Below are 22,515 nucleotides of genomic sequence, written 5' to 3' on the forward strand. Positions count from 1 at the left end.
CAGCATTATTTATGCATTACTTCACTTATTCAGCATACCCTAATAATGCTAACGATTCTTAGGCATATTAATATCACTAGTCACCCGGATTTCAAAGGAGTCTACCGTACCCTTCTACTTGGTTTCACATGAAGAGTGTTTATTTTGGTATGTGTGTAGAGACGCTCTCATGATTAAAAAATAGCTAATACCAAGTGGACATGACATCCTTGTCTCAACATCACGCACGTGTGGTAAGAAGCCTTCTTGAAATAAAGAACAGTGGCGGCAGTCTACAAAGCAGTACAAACGCTGTCGCATTTGTATAATCACTAAAATAAAATAGGCTGTACACAAAAAATGGCACAGAGCTGGCACCATCATTCAGACGCATAAGAGTCATGTCTATCAAGCACTTTAAACAATTCAACTTAAACGCAACTACACCAGTAAAGTTCAACTGTGTATTGGCCATGTAACTGTGACCACTTAGTGCAAAATAAGTACGGAAAGGCCGGAAAAAGTTGATCGGAGCCATCACTATTGGCAGATTGTAGACAGAATTTTACGTATGCTACAAACTAATTCTTTTCTGAAAAGTGAATAGCTAAGCGTTAAGGAACAACACAAATACTTTTATATGTTGTACAAAAATGGTAAATTGTGGTAGTACATGAAGTTCTCAGCTAGTTAACCCTGCCCGAAGAATTTAACTTTGTCGACTGCTGTGACCTTAGCATTTTTCTCTTGCTACTTTGTCAGTAGCCTTGCTAAAATACACACGCAATAGCAAATGTGTGCATGTGTGTACAGATACCTCAGTCATAAATCACGCGCTAGATTGTTTGCAGTATCCGCCGGCATCAACTACCGCCAGTCTGAGGGCTGGTTTAAGTATGGTAAATCGCTTATTCATTCTGTCATACAAAGCAAGTTACTACTACTACTAAAGAAAGCATGTAGTTTTATTATGTGTTTATGACTAAATCACAGCAAATGTGTCTGTGCTTTCTTTTTTCAGCCTTCACCACCAGTTCCTAATGCCGGCACAAGTGCTGGTTCAAGTAGAGTAAGCCTCTTATTCAATATGACCAGCAAAGCAGGTCACTACTGCTAAAATAAGCATACCATAATGAAAGTGTGATTGTGTGCAAATCTCAGTGAAGGTTTCTGCGCTTTCCTTTTTCAGTTTGCGCCACCTTTAACCCAAACAAGTCCAATCGCTGGTATAAGTGGGGTAACCTTTATTCATGATGGACATGCGAAACAACACAGTACTGCCAAATAGGCAAAGAATAGGAATTCTGTGCATCTTTCCACAACTCCGTTGATGTAATAATGTTTTTCTTTTGCAGTATCCCCGCAATTAGGCGCCATCATTCCCCGCACTGATCCAAACAGGTTAAGTTCTTGCTTTTAATTGCTAGTCACCCATGTCATGACGCTAGTATAAATATACAGTAGTCATAATTTGTACGTGGGGATATTTCCGTCAATATGACCATGATACTCTTTTTTTCAGTCTCCATTGTTATTAGGCCCGATAGGTTTTTCTCTAAGTTGAATTGGGGTAAGTATTTACTCTATAATGACCACTCAAATAAAACCCTTGCGCTAAAATTAGCTCCCAATATTGAATACTTTATTAGTTCTTTATCTAAACTGGGATTGCCATGCTATGTTTTTTTTTCAGTCTCCATGGACGTCAAGCCTCAAAAGTGATTTTTATAGCATAGGACAGGTGATTCTTTTGAGCTTGGTGATCAGCAGAACAAGCCAATATGCTAAAATAAGCATAGATAAGAGATTATGTGCATGCGTGCATGTCTCAGACAATGATGCTGTGCTTTACATTTTAAGTCTCTGTTGCCTTTGAGCTCTATAAGTCAAGTAGCTGGTTCAAATAGGGTAAGTCTTCACTATCACTGACCAGCAAAACAAAACGCTTCAACTCAACTAGACACACAGTAAGTATTATATGTTTGTTTGACACCTTAGTCAAGATTGTCATGCTCTGTTTTTTTGCAGTCTCCGCAGACATTAGGCCACACAAGCTTATTGGCTGGTTCAAGTGGCGTAAGTTCATCATAATGGCTAGACAAACAAACCTGTAGCTAAAATAAGCATACAGGAGTGAACATGTGTATATGTGTAATTGTGAACCAAGATTGCCTTCCTATGTGTATTTTCAGTATCCACGAAAATTAAACACCGTAACTCCTTTTGCTGCTTCAGGTAGGGTCTTTTGATCAAGGTGACGAGCGAAACTAACTTATGTACATCTTAAGCTTAGAGCAGTGATTATGTGTATGAGTCTATATGCAACCTAATGTTATCATACTGTACTTTTTTTCAGTCACCGCTGCCATCAAGCCCCATAATTTCAGTTGATGGGTCAAGTGCAGTATGTATTTAATAATGCTGGCCAGCGAAACAAAACCCTACCGATAAACCAGACACATGGCATGAAACATCTGGTGCAGTGTATATGTAAGTAAAGAATGTCATGCTCTGTTTTTTTTTCGGTCTCCACAAATATTAACCCCTGAAAGTTCAATTGCTGGGTCAAGTGTGGTGCGTTTTTTTATCATAATAGCCAGCAAAACAAATCGATACAGTAAGGTAACCGTGCAGTACTGCCCAGAATTGTTGCTTGTTGGGTAAGTATGTACTCACCGAAACTTGAAGAAAGCCATTAAGCCTAAATCAAGAAACAAATATGCGAGAAAGAAGACATGGTTACAAAGAGGATACTAACAACTGCTGTTTATATTGAAACAACTGCCTCCTCCCGAGTCCACACAGGGCATGCGCAAAGGCACCTTTATAAATTACTGTACCTATCTTACTTATTCAAATCACCTCTCTTCAAGAAAACCCACAATCTTTCTTGGCGAAAACACAACGTCTGCAGTCACACATTTTCCAGAACAGAGAGAGATATTTTACTCACAAAAAGTATAGAGGTGGGGCTAAGCTACAGTTTGCTCTGGCCTGCTACTCTCTACTAGGGAAGGTGATCTGCGAGCGAAAGAGGGATGAATGACGCTGATAAGGCTGGGAACTGAGCACATGGTCTTGTAGCGCTGGGGTATTTCTAAAGACGTGCATACAGGCCAGTGGTTCTTTAGAAAGCTACGATGGTTCCTATAACCACAGTTGTGCTTCTAGCGTCAAGTCAAGGACGTAACACTCTTTTATCAGTGAAAAGAAGACTTACATGCCATTTAATCTATGAGATCAGTTGCTGACGTTCTCTTGCGTACGCTGTACGATTGCAAAATATAATTTCCGCGTTTTTGGCAACTGACAGTCACCACTTTCGGGACCTACGTCAATCCAGCCGATCAAGTGCGTGTAACGTGTCATGTAGGCCACACCAAGACGAATGCGGAGTATAATGCATGAAATTCTTCGCTTGAGCATGTGAAAGATACGGAACCTCAATTTTAAGGTCCATTTGTGCAGCGACTTGTGCCAGTGTTCTGATTTTGTTCAGTATTCTCAGATGAAGTTACACATTACGCATCAAAGTAAGATGTTGTGTCTGCTGAATAAAACGCAAAAGACGCTTCTGGGGCATTGTTTAAAGCTCTTTTAGTTTCAGGGTCAGCCTTTTCATTCCACATTACGTCACTGTTAGCGTGTATTCACTGGATTGCTTCATGATGTTCAATTTTTGTAGCGATGCCGTGAAGCTCCGCGATTTGAATTGATATAGTATGATATGACCTTATCTCATGACACCATCGATGTTTTGAAGAGCAGCTTTCGCGCAGCACATTATCATTCATCTTAAAGTGGGCACTGTGGACATGAAACAGTTTACCTCTTGAATAGGAACAAGTTCAACAGCAGTGAATGTGGTTTCGTGGTAGATTTTGAAACGTCAAGTGGTGTTCATCTCCAGGATGAAAATGGCTGTGGAGAAAAGACATGAAGGTAGATCCATCACTATACACGTGCACCACACCGTCATACATCGTATAAATATGCAGGAGTAAAATTTGCTTTATGCTAATATCTGATACAAGGGTGTTCTTTATATTCCCAGAAATCCGATGCCTAAAAGCGGTCTAGGCAGGAGCCACGGAGGTACCCTAGGAACCCGTGGTGGATCAATCTTGATGTTATTACGTTCTCGTTTCACGTTATAGGCTGCAGTCAGAGTGGCCGGCAAGAAGCGCTGATAGAGAATGTTGCCTGTGTCAACAAGAGATCATGAACATGAAGATGCTAGCAGAGCACACCTACTTTGATGGGTCAAGCTTGAAATTTGGTGAGAGTTTCATTGGTTAATGCGGATCGAGTTAACCCCAACTTGTGCGCAACCTCTAAGCTCAATTGATTGCTTTCTAGCAGGCTCACAACTAAAGGCTTTATGATTAAAAGCACAAGCATGCTGTATTGTAGGTATCGTACGAGTAAACATCGATATGCTTGCCACAGAGCTACCTCCAAAGGCGGATGTTTTTTCCGCCATGACCCGAAGAACTTGTACTAAACTCCTCAGTTTTGACTTCAAAGCAGAAACGTGTTTTGACCATGATATCCAAAGAAGGCCGGCCTCAATTATCTCTTTTTCACGCTGTGTCTTAGCGCTACCTAAAATAGATATATTTGCAAAAAGTGGTATAGAACCACACTACTTGCAATGTAGCTGAAAGGTACCACCATTGCCAGAGGATAGAAGATTTGCGTGCTCCCGTAAACGAACGTTAATGCATTGACCGGGCTTTCTAATGAATACCTTATCACAACAAATTGGGATGCTATACACCACACATGTGTCATAATCGTGTCAGATGTTTAGGCATCTCACATGGAAACACAGGAGTAATTATGATATTCAACCCTAGAAAGTCACAGTTTCGCCGCGAGGGCGAAGCAATGAATGCGATAGTAACAATTTGGAATTTGATGCAGAGAATAGCAAGCAGATCGAAATGCGCAGCGTGCTGCTCAAACAAAAATTACGCACGAAAACAATATACACAGGGTGAGAGCAAAATAAGAATGTTTACCACTGGACATTTGTTGCACCATTTAAAACAAAACGATACACGAAAGGTAATCACAAGTACAGATTAGTGCAAACTAACAAGTGTCGCAGTTGTTATACTTCGCTGTTTTACGAGGCCTGGCAACTAACACAATCGTTCCGGTGAAAGCCGAAGGCAAAAGAGTATCCCCACCGAAAGATATGGGCATGCGCACAAGCATTCACCACCAACCCCCCCCCCCTCTTTGCGGGGCAAAGTACTCGTGGCAGATATGCGCGCGACCGCGCATCGGGATGAGCTAGGCGCCGAGAGCGAGAGGCTTTTTTGAAGACGATTGTCTTTCTTGAGGACCTTCAACAAAAAATTATTTATCTGTCTGTCTATGTGCCTGTCTCTACAATTGTCTGTGTGATTTTAACGATACCCTCACGGTATCAACGATACCCGAAACGGCTTATCCCATCCACAGCGCCCACCAATATTGTTCAAGATTTAGCTTTCATACTTGTCTTATTGTCAATTAGAAAGTAATTTTTGAGCATATCTCAGGCACCATAAAACACTTCCACATTCTGTATGTGTGTCTTTTTACTAGAAAAAGCACACATAAGTAATTCTAAGGACCGTAGCGCTTATCAAGCTATGCTGACAATGCAACGCTTGCACGAAAAGGCAAGTCTTTTTCAATGCTCTGCTAAGACGACATGGTGGTCGCACCTACCCATGGCCTGGCGTTCTACTCGTTATCGCCAATGAAACGGGTACGCACGCCACGTACTTCGTTTTCCAAGATAACTGCCAGGTAGCGCTCATGTCTCACGTGTGACGTGACTTGATGTGCTCGTGCGCCTCCACTGCACGCTCGGAACACTCTACGCAACGCCTTCAGTTTACCATTCACCAATTTTCTTGCGCAGAACAGCAAATAAACGTTTTGTTCATACTCTCCAGACGCAAGACCATCGTTTTTCGATGGCGTTTGCAGTGTTGCATGCATATAGGGGGCCCAGTTTTTTTTTTACCTTTATGAGTTTTCGTATATGTATACACGTATATACGTACGGTGATCAATGGCGGTTTTGGCAGTGATGGCAAAAAAAAAACAGCCGAAGCTTTCCACATAATTGCTATCGTGACGAAACAAAAAGAACCTTGATGAAATGCAATCCGTACATTTAACCCTCGTTGAAAAAAAAAAGTTTTTTCCAGAATTGATATCAGACTGGAAAAGGAGGGCATGTGACATTAATATGTAGTGTGCATTCTTTATTGTGAGGCAAAAAAAGTCTTGGCCCACATCATAAACATATAGCACGTGTAAGTGGTGTAGAAAATGGCGCTGTGTTGTAATATTGTGTGTACTATCGGCATCAAACGAAACCTGGACAGTGGCAAGGGTGCGTGATAGGAGTGAGCGTGACGTTTAGTTATCGCCATTTACAGGCACGCCCATCGTGTTTGGAAGCTCTGCGCATATATACGCATGCCAATACATGGTAATAATTGTACGGGCGCGCACTATACCATCACGAAGGCTTGTCACTGTTCGTATTTCACTTGATGGCCATAGTACATCAGCATAAACTTGTCAATGTAACAACGCTTGCTTGAGGGAGCATGCAAATCTTCTACCCTTTAGCAATGGTTGTAACCTTGCGCTATATTGTAAGCGGTGTGCTTCTACTCCTCGGTTTGAAAGTGTTGTTTATTTTAGGTAAGGCTAAGACGCAGCGTGAAAAAAATTTTGTTGAGATATACCATATCTGGAAACTCGTTCTTGAAAACGTGTAAATAGAGCTACTGTCTTTCTGACAAGACATTTTTGTGAATTTCTTGTACAGGAGGTGATTTGCACGTTTTATTCGAGGTAGTGATATGCGCAGCAATCGCACTTTTTTATGAGGACGTTTTTTTAAATAAACGCCTCTGGTCAGAACCCACCTCTCCGTACTCTGTCTTTGCTTGAACCTCATAGTGCCTTGAGTTAAGACATTCTAGTGGCTTTCTTTAAACAGAAAGTGCAGTATACTGCACTTTCTGTGCAGAGAGGCCCACACCACATGTGGTGTGGGCCTCTTCTAAAGGTGCTTGGACTTTTGCGCGGCGTTTTTACACTGCTACAGGCAAGACCAGAACAGTTTTCGAGGTAATCACGCTTTGACTCATGAAGCCAATGCAGCTACGTCATTTAATAATTATGAAGCAGCTATTTGATTGGCCTTGATTGATATGTGAGGTTTAACCCCCATATGAATATGAGAGACGCCGAAGTGGAGGGCTCCGAATTTTTGGACCAACTGCGGTTCCTTAACGTGCACTAGAATTTGAGCACAAGGGCTTAATTGACTCCGCCTTCATCGGAAACTCAGCCGCCATGGCCGGGATTTAAACCCGCGACCTGTATTTTACTTTCCTGCGTTACGTTGTCCCTCCGTGTCTCTGTGCCAACGTGCAGCACTTTTTCTCCCGCCTCAGTTGTTGGAATGATGCCGATCAGGCCAAGTCACAGTTGCGCATTGACGTCCCTCTTTTGCTGTCTTGCCGCAGCTGCCCGCTCCACCAACACACACCTGAGTGGTGTTGCTTGTCCGCCCGCTCGCAACACACTTTTATTTCGCTACACTCTTTTAAGTACCCGCAAAGCTCGACCACACGTCAAGTGGAAACACTCTTTGGTACAGTATCTGCAATGAAATTTACAAGAAACCTAGCCTGTCTCCCCCGTCCTTGCGTTAAAAAAATAAGTTTATTCGAGTAAATGCTACATAACTTTCACTTCAACCTGGTCTTCCAGCACCGCTGTTGCTTCGCATTCAATTATGGTCCCCTTCGGAGTGATGGTCCATGACGTTTTATTTATTTACTTATTTCAGCTACGAACTAGCCCATGTGAGTTTTCGCGTTATGGTGTTAATGTTTATTGATTTTTTAAGCCGTGTAAGAGTCGCCCACTGGCACTAGATGGGAGGTCAAAATACTGTGCTATATATACCCGATAGTCTGTTTTCTGTAATATAGCGCGGGCAGTCAGTGTTTGTGGTGTTTTACTTTGAAATAATACTGCGTATGTTTGTGTTTGCCTGTGTGTGTTGCATGAATAACATACTATGTTCTTCAGTGCTTATTAAATTGGAATAAATATAAAATATACTCCACAAACGCAGTGTCGCCATTTTTTTACCATTGGTCCAGACAGTTCAACTGTTAGTCTTACTGGAGAATTCTACTGCGACCAACATTTAAACCAAGTGGAGTAAGTGCGTGGGGTAACAGTTGAACCCTTGCAGTTACTCCCGCAGTTAGTCCGAAATTGGTTCAAAATCTGTGGCAGCACACTTAGTCCCCTAAAGACCAATGAACCAATGGCATACCCCACTTTAGTCCTTTTTGGCTTACATATGGACGTTAAACCCCACAAATCAATCAATCAAGCAATCAATCCTTTTCAGCTTAGAGTGTAGTGAATATGTGTTTATATATGTGTCTCAGTTCATGTTACCATGCTCTGCTTTTTTTTCAGTCTTCTCCGACATGAAGCCCAATCAGTTCAGTTTTAGGTTCGAGTGAGGTAAGTCTTTCTAAACGCTGTCCATGAAAACAAAACACTGCTGCTAAACCAGGCGTTAGTTGTAACTATGTGTACGTGTAAATTTCAGCCCACATCCCCATGCTCTCTATTTTTCAGTCTCCGCGAACATTAGGCCGCACAAGTTCCTTTGCTGCTTCATGTGGGATAAGTCTTCATTAATGCTGGCCAGCGAAACAAAACATTGCTGCTAAAGTCGGCATCAGTAGTGATTATGGATTTTTGCGTATATAACAGTCAAGGCTGCCACGCTGTTTTTTTTTCAGTCACCGCTGGCGTTAAGCCCTGTAGGTTCATTTGCTGGTTCAAGTTCTGTAAGTATTGTGTTCATGAAGGCAGCTAAACAAAGCACTTCATTAGAATAAGAAAGCGGTATTGATTATGTCATTTTGTGTACATCTCAGCCAGTTTTGCCCTGCCCTGCGTTTTTTCCCAGTCCCCATTCTGACAAAACCCTGTATTTCTTTTTGTTGATACAAGTGAGGTAAGTTTTATTCGATATGGCCAGCGAAATAAAACACTACTGAGAAAATATTAGCGGTTTAGGGATTATGTCTATAGGTGTGTATCTAAGCCAAGGTGGCCGTTTTATACTATTTCTTCAGTCTCCGCCATTATTAAGCCCCATAAGCCCTGTTGCTGGTCCTAGTAAGGTATGTCTTTTGATCATTTTTGTGGGTGAATTGAAAGATGATACCAGTCAGGGAAGGGTGACAAAGGCGCGTCTTCCCTTGCTTTGTTCTTACCGGGAACTGTTTGGGCTCGACAGCGTGGACACGTTTCACGAATAATATTATTTGTTTCATCGTGAGGCAATACACGTTATATTTGATGTTCAAAGAACGTGCCACATAACATATTTCTGATACTACGAGAAAAATGACTCAAAATAGCACAGATGATCAGCAGAGTTTATAAATTTCGACCGATTCCACGTACAATGGGAATCAATAATACGCGAAGCGCGAATGAAGAAGGTTGATATGTGATTTTAACATCAGCACAGCCTTACGAGGCGCATGAAAGTAGCACGAGTAAACATAAGTATATAGCCAATTACGTCTGGGTGATATCTTCATCAACCCCTAGAATTGGCGTGAACGAAAATTAGTACTGTATGGTAAATAGGCTCTACGAATAGGAAGTGCTAGTCATACATCATTGAAGTTGCAATTGCGTCACGTACGTCATCAAAAACCTTCTGCCAATCAGTGGAAAATCCCCATTAGCTAGTTTGTGCCAACGGTATGCATGCATGCGGCAAAAGTGATTGACACTTAGTATCTACAAAGGAACGAAGAAAACACACATGGGCATTTTTAACGCGTGAGCACTACAAAAAACTTGACATCGGCATCGTTCACCCGACGAATGCAAAGAATAAATGTCAGCCTGGGGTTCCAGCAGAATTCGAATCCGAGCATTCTCTGTGGCGATCAATCATTTTGCTACAAAACAAAGCCAGGTCTCGGAACTAGTTTTAAAATTGGTGCTGATTCCATGAAACATCAAATGTGGTTGCAGCGCTGACTAACTTATTTTAGAATCAATGCGTACGTATACGTCTATGATACAGCTGTCACGATGGGTTAACGTCAATTTAAGTTAGGTGTCGTGCGGTGAAGCTGATCTATGTAGCAGTGTCCAGAGCTATCATTTTCGCGAGCACTTGTGCTTCATGTCAGCTAATCGCTCATTGTGTTGGCGACACTCACGATCCTGTTGGCATCGTTTATCAAGTGCATAACACCAGTAATGAAAATATCTGCAACTTTTTAACATGCTTCTGTGCGTCCAACTTTATACATGTATCGAGGTCTTTATGACGTGTCACTGAATGAAAAATTTGCGCCATGATCTTCCCTCTTCCGGGTGTTCGCATAACATCTATTCCCGAAATTCCTGAGAGCTCTCGACTTTTCTGTATAATGCCTAGTTCCGGAAACCTCCCAGCACTAGAGTGGGAAAATTCGTTGGCTCAATTGTCCGTTGGCGTCATTATTTATGCGTGATAGTGTTTTAAAACGTTGCATTGGAGAATGAGAAATATATGTTTGCAATATGAGAGTTGCTAATGCACCGTATGATAGGAGGAGACACCGCTGCCACTTTTAAAAAAAGTAATTTGTATGCCACATCGTAAAAAAAATGACACGAAAATAAACGGATCTGTGGAAGAGTTTGCTTGCAGTAAAAACATGCTATATTTAAAATTACAAGCGGCAGGGTGTACAGACACTGGTGATTCATGTTTCAGAGATTTAAGCCCACAACAGAATAACGCAAGGAGACTAACATTCGAGAGGAAAAAAAACGGCCATGTTTTAATTGTTTGCAGTAAATGTATGCATTGCTTGCAAATTTGATTGATTTGTAACCTAAAGAGGCCTACCTATAGAAGGCGTGATTGCACGGTATTGTTCACTTTTCAATTACAACTGCTGTTTTCAAAACATGTTCATTAAACTGAAGTTTGCTTTTTGATCGCAATATTGTTGCATTTTGAAGTAGTTTTTACCGCGGTATTTTTTTTCAACTTGAGTCACCCTCGGGCACCAAAACAGCCGTCTCCCGTCAAACACCGGCAAGTATTTTATTTCAAAATTTACTTGTTTTCTTGAGTTTAACGACAGTACTTTACAATGCCTACATTGCTTATCTAGGAAACCGCATGCGCAACGCATGATAGATTAACAACACCCCCCTGTGCAGCGTGTTCTTCTTATTTTATCTGACAATGTACGCCTATTTACTACCCCATAAAAGCCGTAAAAAGATTTACTGAACTAGAATTGTGATTCGCACACCTTTCCTCATAAAAGCGCAACAACGCTTGGTTTACCAAAGAATCAGATGAGTATCCCACGCAAACGTTGTTCTCTGCAACTGGCGTGTCTTAGTAATCTCCGTGATTATTTATAGACCTTTCGAACAGAAATTTTTCTGCACCCATATAATTCGTATAAGAATTGCAGTCTTGAGCTAGGCAGCTAGTTGCTTCTTTGGGGTTTTTGTACAGCTGAATACATAGTCAACTGTCCTTGTGTCCTTTCTGATTTTCATTTGCAAAGCGGTGGAATAAGCTGCGCTTGTATTGAATGCCACAAATGCAAGCGCAGCTTGCATTTGTGACACTTGTTGCCGCAACATTTCTATGTATAAATGTTTGCTTTTGCTCACTGTAAAATTGTGAACATGAAGCTAGTGATAAGGTGGTTTTTTTATTAATCGGCAAAACAAATGAAACAACACGCATAAAGATTGCTTTGGTGCATGTCTTTCCCTTGTGGGTCATTTATTTTCACAATTCACTACTTAGTTTTTATGCAACAAAGTTAAACCACTGTAGGAATGTACGGAACGTTACACGCCAGCCGAACAGGCTCGGAATATTCTCGACAATTTTGTAAGCGTATTACTAACGTCACAAGACAGCTGTACTACTGCTGCGCTTATATGGTCAAAAGTCTCGGCAAAAGCGATTGAGTATTCTAGCGAAGCATTTACTCAGTTTTGTCTGGACAATGAAGTAAACACAGCTGACGCAGGTCTGGTGCCTTCCTTTCAAGACCTGATGTTGACCGCCACCAGCTATGTAGCGTTAAGCGACATATCACTAGTCGAGAGGATATACTAAAGTACCCCTCGTACTTTATTGAAACAAAGTTGTAATTACTTGTGTATGTAAGCGTATATCTTTCGTGAGCATTGCGCTGTGCTCTTTCCAGTCTCCTCCGAGCTAAATCTCGCCAATCACACTCTGGAAAGAAGAAAAGTGAGCATTTTATATCAATGCAAACTGTGTTATCCTTACTGTCCGATTGTGCTATATAGGATGTGCCTGCTGTACATCGTGAGGCAGGCTGCCAAAAGGACGGAAGACATGAACATCGGTGTAAATAATCTGCGACTCGTTGCACCTGTTAAGTAAGATATAGCACCCAGCGTACGTTACAGCTTACTTTGCCAGAAAAGTCATAATTACATCCAATCTACAACAACTTTTACAACAAAGCCGCTTTAGTCCACCTTGTACCATGGTGGCCGCTGTGATGGTAGTAGCAGTAGCAGTAGACTGATGAGGAAGCGTCACTGAGGTCACCTGATTAGAGAAGGTCTTGATGATGCAGAAAATATCAGAAAACAATGATCATTGTGACTTAGAGTACAAAAAATTTGGAAGTCGCTTGGAACATTTAATAAATAAACTATTTACAGACACGTAATAAACTAGGGCAAGGGAAGCAAAGAAACGGAGAGTTGTAGACACCAGGAAGTCTAAAGTGAGGCGGATTGGCTGCGAGTCATGTGATGCCAAGAACGGAGGTACATAGTGAAGATGGCGGTGAGTTTAACCAGACAGCACTCTAGTGGCCAACCCTACATCTTGGTAAAAGGAAAGGGGAGCGAATATGTGAAGAAGACAGAGTGGAAAACAGAGATAAGTGAAAAAAAAAGAAATGATCAATACCCGTCTTGTCACGTAAAAGGCGTTGGCTCTGTAAAATGGCCACAGGCCTCCACAAAGGCTAGTGCTTTGAAAGCACAAAAGTGCTTTTTTGAGAACGGTGATGGTGCTCAAGCAGCATGGACATGATGAGCAGCCAATAATCTACCACATAGAAAACGTTCGTCTTTCAGAGCCAAGTAGAGGACAGCAGCATACAAGAATATTGTTGTGTTCCTCCGTGCGGCTTACCTGTCATGCCGCACAGTCTGTCACTCGAGTTTTTGGGTTAATCACGTGTGTGGTTTCATAAAAGGGACGTCCAACAAAAGAATACAATGAAGCTGAGATTTCCGCTTACGAACTTGGGTTGGAGCCAGAAGTACAAGCGTGAGGGTTTTTTGGAGGCGTGGTTTAGTCCTATAACTGGCGTATCCCACTTCACAAGTTTCGAGATTAGGTGCCAGGTAGCGAAGCTGCTTTGGAGCGCCTGTCATGAGAAGAAAGATTCGAACTCTTTTCTTATTGTAATGTTCGACCCGTGTTGTTGGGGTAAACAATTTTATTGATCTCTTAAGGACGAGTTGACCACCAAAGGTCAACCCCGTGGCCCTGTTCTTGGACGCGGGGTTGCATATTCAGAATTTTTTGGCAAATGGGTCGTAGAATCCGTGTCGATGAGCTGACTGGTTGCCATGTAAGGCAGTTTTCACACAGAAAAAACAGCCGATTTGCTCGGTCCCTCAGAATCGCTGTATTGTAGGGCACATCGCACGGCAGTAAGTTCTTCCCGCGTACATGTAGTTATATAACAGATTTTCAGTCGTAGTGCCATTCCTCAGGCTTGTATTTTGGGTGTTTTTTTTTCTTGCGCCATCAGAACTGGACACTATAACTTTTGTGCAAGAAAAGTGGGCTGAATTGCTTCAGTAGAGAGGCAAGTGCAGCTGATTTCTTAAACAGTAGTTGAGTAATTATTTGACGTGAGGCGTTCACAGAAACACCGTTGACAGAGCTGGTAGATCACGTGATCTCGTCTTGCTCAATCATTCGTAAACAAATGCTTTACACATTACACCACGTTAATGAGACACAACTGTGGGTAAACAGAAACGGCTAGGCCGTGTTATTGAGTTACAATCCTGGGTATATAAGCAGACATTGGTAGGCCACGTCTCTGGGGCAGAATAAACTAACAATATGCCAGCAAGAGTCATGAATGTGAAATCTTTAGAGAAAGAAAGAAAACTCTCTAACGAACAACGGCGAACTCTGCCAGCGTAAGTAAAGCGCCCACATGCTACTCTGTACAAGGAAGGGGGGCTGTAGACAAAAAGGTCATAGATGGAGAAGGGCAGGACAGACTTTTTTATTTTAGTAAGTTATCCTCTCAACTACTATAGTTCATTCTGCGTGGAGCTGAATGTAACACGCCCCTGCAATGTTGTCTTTTTTTGCAATGCTGACAACTTTACGATCAACACTGCTTCCTATAGAACACTTTGGTTCAAGACATGTTTGGGTGTGCTTGCTGTAGTTATTCTTTCCTGATTCACCTACTATGATCTTTTCAGCGTGGGTCCCCCTCAACTTTTCTTACTGTTAGCCCTAGTCCAAGTCAGGCGAGTGCATTGTTTGTGCTGCCTTGAAGCGTTACTTGGTGTATATTTTTATAGAGTGAAAGCAAAAAGGGCCCAAAATTCTAGAAGATCAATGAAAAACCCAATGAAACCCAATGAAGCCCAATGAAAAACCCAATGAAAACCAAATGAAAAATGAATTTTTGATTATACGCGATGACTTACATATATAGTTTTGCAATTCTTGTAACAATGCTGCTGGATCAATCAGAGTACGACATCTTGAACTTAATATTGATGAGCAGTACATACATCTTCTTCACTAAGCGGAAGCGCACGACTGAGAATTCAAGTGCGAACGCTGTTTACATAAATATCTATACAGTTAGCACTGTCTGTGCGATGAAATGTTTTTTGAAAGTGTTGACATAAAGCTCGTCTGCTAACTCTTCGCAATGTTGTTTTATACCGTATACTTCATTATGGTAGAAAGTAATGTTGCGTCTTTGTGACAGTGTAAAATGTTTGCGCTCCTTGTATTTTAAACACACTTCCGTGTATGTCATGCATTTTTCAGCTACATGTAAGCTGTTCGAGCAATGTGTTGTAAGATGGAAGCTGCTTTAGGTGTCGGCAACTCATGCTCCGTCATATGACACACCACTTCTAAGATGGGTACGTGCCGCACAACCGAGCTAACTCGCTGCAAAGAACAACTGGTGCGAGCATTCTACCAAATCTTCTTGGTGCAGTGAGCACATTAGGCATGTGAAAAAAAAAGACAAAATGGAGATTGCGGAAATATAAAGTAAATTAGGGAAAAAGAAATTGAGCGATGAAAACAAATGGAGAGAGAAAAACTTGGTGAAATAAATGGGATAAAGACATAAAACACGGAAAGAGAGCAGAAGACAATGAAAGATGCAAGAAATGACAGAAATTTTAAGCAAAGGCTAAAGATATAGAAAGGAAAATTAGAAAAGAAGAGTAAAAGAAGAAAGGTAGAAAGAATGAGAAGAAACAATATTACTAGTGAAAGCCAAATGCAAAAGACTGAATAGATATAAAGGCGAGAAAAAGAAAGAAAAACTATACTCAAAATAGATATAAAAAGGTATCCCCAGCATCACATAAAAAAGAAGAAAAAAATAGACGAAAGAAATGCAAAATTGAAAACAAAGAAGGGTGCGAAGCTTCTATATTTCTTTTTGTTTCTGCCGAGAGAACTTTTCTTTTTTTTGTCATTGCTTATTATACATCCTTTCACGTGTTATAAGTGACAGAAATGCTTCAGTGAAGTCTTGGCGGACGCTGGTATAAAATGCTCCGTGTTAAGAAGATCATTTCAGTGCTTATAGGACGGAGCCGTCACACACGGTTTGCCATTCATGACGCTGTGCAAACAGGCTGCTGTATTTCAGTATTTCATACCTCATGAATAGAGATCGTGTAAACGACATTGTTTCGGTGATCGTGCTGTCGTATCGTCAAATGCATATGTATCTCAAGTTGTGGGACAAAACATGAATGTGTGGTGTACATAGGTGACCAGTCGCAGTATAGAAACAATAAAATAAATGTCATTTACGCACTGAATCCTAGGATATCTTGTTAGTGCCATCGCGACTGTTTCGCGAGCTTATTTACTTCTAAATTGGTCAGGCGCGCCACCACTGTATTTGCTATAAAATTAACACGAGAAAAATCACATAACTTGAAAATGCACATTGAAACGCGAAACGTACTGCACGTAATTATTGCATGTGTGGCCTTGTTGACATCAAGAATGAAAATGGTCATGGTCCAGATGGAACGAAACAACGTGCCTGAAAGAGATAAACACCCAAAACACACTTGTGAGAGGAGCGATGTTCAGCTATAGCTGAACAGTGAAGCTAACTACTATAGTAATGAGCTTCGATGTCATTTACGCTGCTGCGCTGTTGAAATGTTGAGTAAGTGGCAATGCTGACGCGTTAGCATACGGTGCTCCCGTGAGAACTACCGCAGTGCTGCATAGGCATTCGCGAAGCTATCATATTCGCGAAGCATAGGCATTCGCGAAGCATAGCATTGGCGAAGTTTTTGACACCTTCTCCCTACGTTGCTTATGCACGCGCCACATTGTGCTCCTGCCACAATCACAGTAGCGGGAACTAGAAGCAAGCACTCGTTCACGAGAAGCTCGTGCTATTGTGTGTTGCACCCATGACCACGTTTTTAAAGATGATAGTCTTTCTTGAGGACCTTCGACGTAATAATTTTGGTGTCTGTCCGTCTGTCTGTACAATTGTCTGTTGGTCCACCCTTAACAGTACCCTAAACGGCGACAAAGTGACTAAACGATAATCCACTGGACTGACTCCATTCGCAGCGCCCACCAATATTGCTCAAGGTTGATCAATCATACTAGTGCGATAATCAATTAAAAACAAATATTGTGCATATGTTAGGCAGCATAACAACACGTCAATATTGTGTGTCATATTTATTGGAATGGCATACATAAGTAAATATAAGGATCGTAGCCTTTATCACACTGCGCTGGCCATGCAACGCTTGCACGAAACGGCAAGCGTTTCGAATGCTTTGCTAAGACGACACGGTGTTGGCACCTACCCGTCACCTTGCGTTCCACACTTTATCATCTCAGAGACGGGTGCGCACGGCGCATGACCCGCTTTCAAGGTTAACTGCCAGAAAGGGCTCATGTCTCACGTGTGACATAACTTGATGTGCTCGTTGGCCTCCACTGCACACTTGAGGCACTCTAACGCCGCGCCTCCGGAATACTATTTACTAATTTTCTTGCGCAGAACATCCAATAAACCTTTTTTTCGCTCTTTCCAGACACAAGACCATCGTCTTATGACTACATCTGCGGTGTAACATGCAAATACGGGGTAATTTTTTAAAAATATTCAGAACGAACTGCTTACTGCAGTAAAAACACTAAATTGGAAACAATTACAAGTACTATCAGGTAAAACAACATATACGCTTCAATACATGAACTTTAAACGAGAGCAATCAAAACACATTCAGTGCCGAACCATATGCAACATAATGTTTATATATCTAAAACTAATGGAAATGAAAATGAAAGCTTCCGTTGAGAAAAGTCTCTAAACAGGGGGTGTTTGTTAGATCCGATGTTTCGAATGAATAGACTTATCTATTTCGAGGCAATAACTAGAACTTTGAAGTACGAGCTCTGAAATAGCCCATTTGTCGAAACGTCCGCTCGAACACACTTGTACTCTTTACGGATTTTCTCACACACATGACCTACGCATACTACCTGAGTGCTGTGTACTATTGCTTACTGTGGCGTTAGCAGTGTTGCACTGGCACATGAACATGGTCCCGGTTGCACTGGCACATGAACATGGGTTCTCAAAATGGGTTTCATGAGCGGCAGAATGTGTGCAACCTTTTCCCGCTTTACACCCTTCAGCTATTGGTTTATTTATATAGGCAAGTTCTCATTGCATTTTGCATTTAAAAATCCATTGCAAGTGAAATCCGCACATCAGGGTCTCCAGGTAGAGAGAAACACTTGGTTTCATGCGAAGCCACGGTGACAAAACAAGTGTTCAAACCATTGTAAACAATACAATGGGCACCTTGGCGCTTTATTCGTGACTCATTACGCATCGGTAATCATTTGGCACAGTTTTTGTTAATGGCGATTTTCTACTGCTTCGTTTTGTAATCGAAACTCGCAAGAAATGTGAAGAGGTGTCGTGTCGCTGCATGCATGCCGGCGCTGGGCTACACGAGCTTTTCACTTATCAATGTCAGTGTTTTGGTCGGTGGCAGAGTGACTTAGTTTTTTTGCAATAAAACTTGCCTTTCTATGATCAGTGGTTTGTTTGCGTGGACAGGAATTTTTTCACCTGTGGTGCGCGAGCACTTTTGCGAGTCACGGAGCGGCGCGGGCAGCAATCGCAAGTCCATGTATTATTGGGAGTTCTTCATCGACGGCGAGGACCTATAAATATTGAAAAAATATAAAACCGGCCAACTTGTGCTATAATAATAGCGCGTTGTTGCTCATGTGGATTATCAGCATCACTCGCTCATCACTTAGTTCCATATGCACGTGCTTTACGAGATAGCCTATGCGGCGAGATTTCTTGGCTCTCACGCTGCACTTTTGGAGTTGGTCCTGCATGAAGTGTCCGCGAACGGCAATGCATCATGATTTTGTTTGTTAGAAGCTCTTGATGCTATCATGTCAGGCTTTTTTTAAGTGAACGAGCACTGTTAGGTCACAAAGATTCTTGTGCAATCACAATTTTTTTATTCATTTTTGAGTGTGATGTGCTTTTTATGTTTCCGCGGAACCTAACATTTAACAAAACCTTTTTTAGATATTATTTCAAGTGTTACGAGGGCTAGATAGGTGAAGCGTATGGTATGTAAAGAAGTAGTGCAGTTCATACCTAGCGATCATCTGTTCAAAAATTTCCTTCAAAATCTGTTTCAATATAATGAGTAATAAAGGCCAATTAAGATATGCAATCATGCCCCCACATTGCTAAACATGGATATTTTTAAGCTCCCTGGACAACTTAGTAAAGGCTGCCAACTGCTCCTAAATTGAAGTTTTGCTGCTCCAAAAGCTGCTTCCATTTTACTTTCGGCCGTCTCGCCCCAGTTTGAGTAAAGCGTTCGCCTTAGGTATAAAAACTAAAGGTTTAATTCCTCCGGCAGTTCTGTCGTAAAGTAAAGTACGCTTCCATTCTCTTCAAAGAGACAATAAAGAGCAAAACGTTTTTTTCACATATTAGTAACTCTCCTTCACTATCCCAAAACACCTATCTTGCCACGACATGATGCTCGGCAATGGAGAAAATATGCAAAAAGAAAATTTGGGTGGAGATTCCACTGAGATTGCCTTGCCAAACACAGTGACGTACGAATTATTGATACCTGTCAATCTGTCAAATAATGAATTCAGGTAACTTTCAGTTAAGTTGTCATTTTAAGACTGGAATAAGGTGGTCTGGCGCATGCGCAATCATTTCTCCTTTCTTCTGTGCGTGATCTCCTTGCCCTCTTGACCGCATATATATTACCACCATCTGTGCGTTAAATTGGCTGTGTGTGCTCTGTCCCATCTCTCTGCTATATCTTGCTTCTGAAACGTTCCCTGTGCAATAGAAAATGTATTTCTCCCACGCAAAAAAAAACCAAAGAGTGCTGGCGGTACTGCTGCGTATTCAAGTGCAACAGTATGTAAAAAGAAGGACGTATAGAGGAAACTGAGAACGTAGAAAAAGGAGACAGCGTTGCATCCAAGCAGCCAGCCGAGCAAAATTCTGCCCTCGCTCCCCTTTCTAGTGCTGTCGGGCTCGTTTCTAAACCGGATGGCACGTGTCTGCAATAACTTTTCGATAGTGAAGACAGCCACCAGTGGAAGTCAGGGCCAAACAGTTGACTTTAAACGGTATTTTGCTGGAAATGAAACGATCATACTATGCAACAAATTGTATTGTAAACTTTTGTTTACCTGGCCCACAGAGCGTTTAGTAGTGAACTTCAAGACTAACAAAGTTTCCATGCATCCGTCCATTTTACCATCACCACCCAACACTATCTGATGCCTTTGCGTGTAGTGAACGAAAAGATAGGCAGGTAGTCTTTTTTTTGTTATTGTAAACCACTGCGTGTAAAGGAAAGCTGCAATGCCCACAACACTTGTGCAGGGTCACGTTCATACGCCTCTGGGCTGTTATAGAAGATACTCTCGCGGTGAAAACTCAATGCCGAAGTGCCTCTGTTTAACTCAATTTCTGCAAAAGACAGAGTTCTTTTGCTTTTTCGAGCCAGCCAATTCAGTAAGCGTTTTTCTCACTTGCTGCTGTGGCTTAGTAACATCGGAATTTATGCGTTGCTAGAGAAGTATCAGATAATGCGCTTGGCCTAGCGCACGGACGCTGGCGTCTTGAGCCTTCTCAAGGCGGTGTCTTCTCGGGTTAATGCCACCGGATGGCTGTGATGAGCCTGGATGGTGAGGTTATCACGCAACAAGAGTATGCGGACGAAGCAGGTTGGCGCCTTTTGAACAGAAGAGGACGAGCCAAAAAAGAAACCATAACGCATGAAGCCAAGGACCAAGAAACGCACTTCTCAAGCGATGACGCGGTCAGTAATAGGTGGAGGAAGGGACAGAGAGCAAGACAAATTGTGGCTGTGAGCAGGATGCCCCGTCAGTCGAAGGAAGATTACAAGATAATTGTGCGCCCACGTGACGGCTTCAAGGTCACTCACTACGGGATCAATCGTCTAGAATGCTGCATTGTCAACGCCGCTAAAAATCCTAGGAATGAATCGGAAGAAGACACGGTATGTGCCATTTATAAACAGAACGTTCTAGTGGTCAGCACACCATCAGAGGAGTGCGCCAAAATTACAGAACCATCACTCAACTGAAGATTGGGGACAAGAAATACGAAGCCAATGCGTACGAGGCCGCTCCGGAAGATACTCTAAAGGGGTGATCCGAGGAGTAACACAGGACGTCTCTCCAAGAGAGATCGTGGAAATGCTGGTAACGCCGAGAAATCCGATGGTCCTTATGGCCAAGAGGATCAGAAACACCACGAACGTCATCGTCCTGTTCAATGGGCATCGCGTTCCAAGTTATGTGAGCTACCGAAGAGCACTGATCAAGTGCTCACTATACTGCAAGAAAATAGACGTGTGCTTCCTGTGTGGACGCCTTGGTCACAGAGCTGACATCTGCCCGAGACCGAACAGCAGAATATGCTGTGGGTGTGGCACTGAGAACCCACCGCAGGACCACGAGTGCGAAGTGAAGTGCCAGCTGTGTGGTAAAGACCACCCGACAGCAGATCGCCATTGCAACGCCAGATTCAGGGTACCGTACCTAGTGAAACTACACCGCTGGGAACGAGCCCGACGAGAGGAAGAAGAAGCACTTTACTACGAGATGGAAGCGAATGCACTTCACAGGCAAAGATGGGGCGATTCAGGTCAACGATCGGAACATCGGACGCGGGACGCATCCGGACCAGAAGCCTTCACCAAGCTTCAAGCACAAAAGAAAAACCGCTCTACGTTTAGTACAACCACATCTATGTCGAGATCCAGATCGAGGTCTAGATTGAGGTCTAGACCCACCACCGGCAATACCGGGTCTCCCTGACCACAGGAGGGAGGAGGATCCCAAAGCCCAAAAGGACCGAGCGGTGTCCTAGGCACCGCGGCACCCTTCCAGGTGAGCTGGGTTTATGTAGCTTCCGGGGCTCGCGTGGAGGCAGAGGCTGCACTTCAATGTAGGGTTAAGGCGCTAGACAACAAATTGGCGCAGATCAGGCAGAACAATGTTGCATTTATGAATGAGATTAGAAAACTCCGGGAAAAAAATGATTTTCTGAAAAACGCAGGGGTTACACGCAACAAGGAAACCTCAAAAGTTCTAACGGAAAAAAAGGGTGCAGCAATGAACGAAGAGGTAGCAGCCCTCACACCCCTTAAACGTAAACCAGAGAACGCTCCGAATAAAAGCGTGGTAAAGACACCCGAAGCGGTGGCGACGCCACAAGAAAGACACGAGGAATTCGCAAACGTCATAGAAGCCAAAATAGAACAAATTGAAAGAAAATTGCAAACTAAACTCGAACAACAAGAAGTTAGAATTGAGGCAAACAAAGAGGCCGAAATTGAGGAGCTAGGCAAGATAATATTGCAGAAAGTGCAGGAAATGGTGGCTCGCTTTGACGCCAAGCTAGCAATATGGGGATCGCAATCAAGTGGTGGGGGCCCGGTTAAGACGTCTTTCAAATCGTACGTTGGGACCTCAGTGCCCACCGAGGGATTATCGAGCCTGTAACGCCGCCATGGACAGGCAAAATAGCTACACGACTTGGCAACGGAATTGTCGAAGAT

At 42.5% G+C, this 22,515-nt stretch overlaps 2 long non-coding RNA genes across 2 annotated transcripts in view; both read left to right on the forward strand.

Moving 5' to 3' along the window:
- The first annotated feature begins 969 nt into the window (after positions 1-969).
- LOC142764852 (uncharacterized) lies at positions 970-2,463 on the forward strand. The gene is made up of 3 exons (XR_012883925.1): positions 970-2,055; positions 2,172-2,214; positions 2,336-2,463. It is a non-coding gene; the product is annotated as an uncharacterized LOC142764852 (long non-coding RNA).
- Positions 2,464-4,150: 1,687 nt separating this feature from the next.
- LOC142764853 (uncharacterized) overlaps positions 4,151-22,515 on the forward strand; it is a 38,755-nt gene continuing 20,390 nt past the window's right edge. The window contains exons 1-2 of the long non-coding RNA XR_012883926.1: positions 4,151-4,258; positions 8,503-8,550. This is a non-coding gene — a long non-coding RNA (uncharacterized LOC142764853). The remainder of the gene's footprint in view (positions 4,259-8,502; positions 8,551-22,515) is intronic.

The sequence above is a fragment of the Rhipicephalus microplus genome, chromosome 6 (assembly GCF_043290135.1).
Source record: "Rhipicephalus microplus isolate Deutch F79 chromosome 6, USDA_Rmic, whole genome shotgun sequence".
NCBI lineage: Eukaryota > Metazoa > Arthropoda > Arachnida > Ixodida > Ixodidae > Rhipicephalus > Rhipicephalus microplus.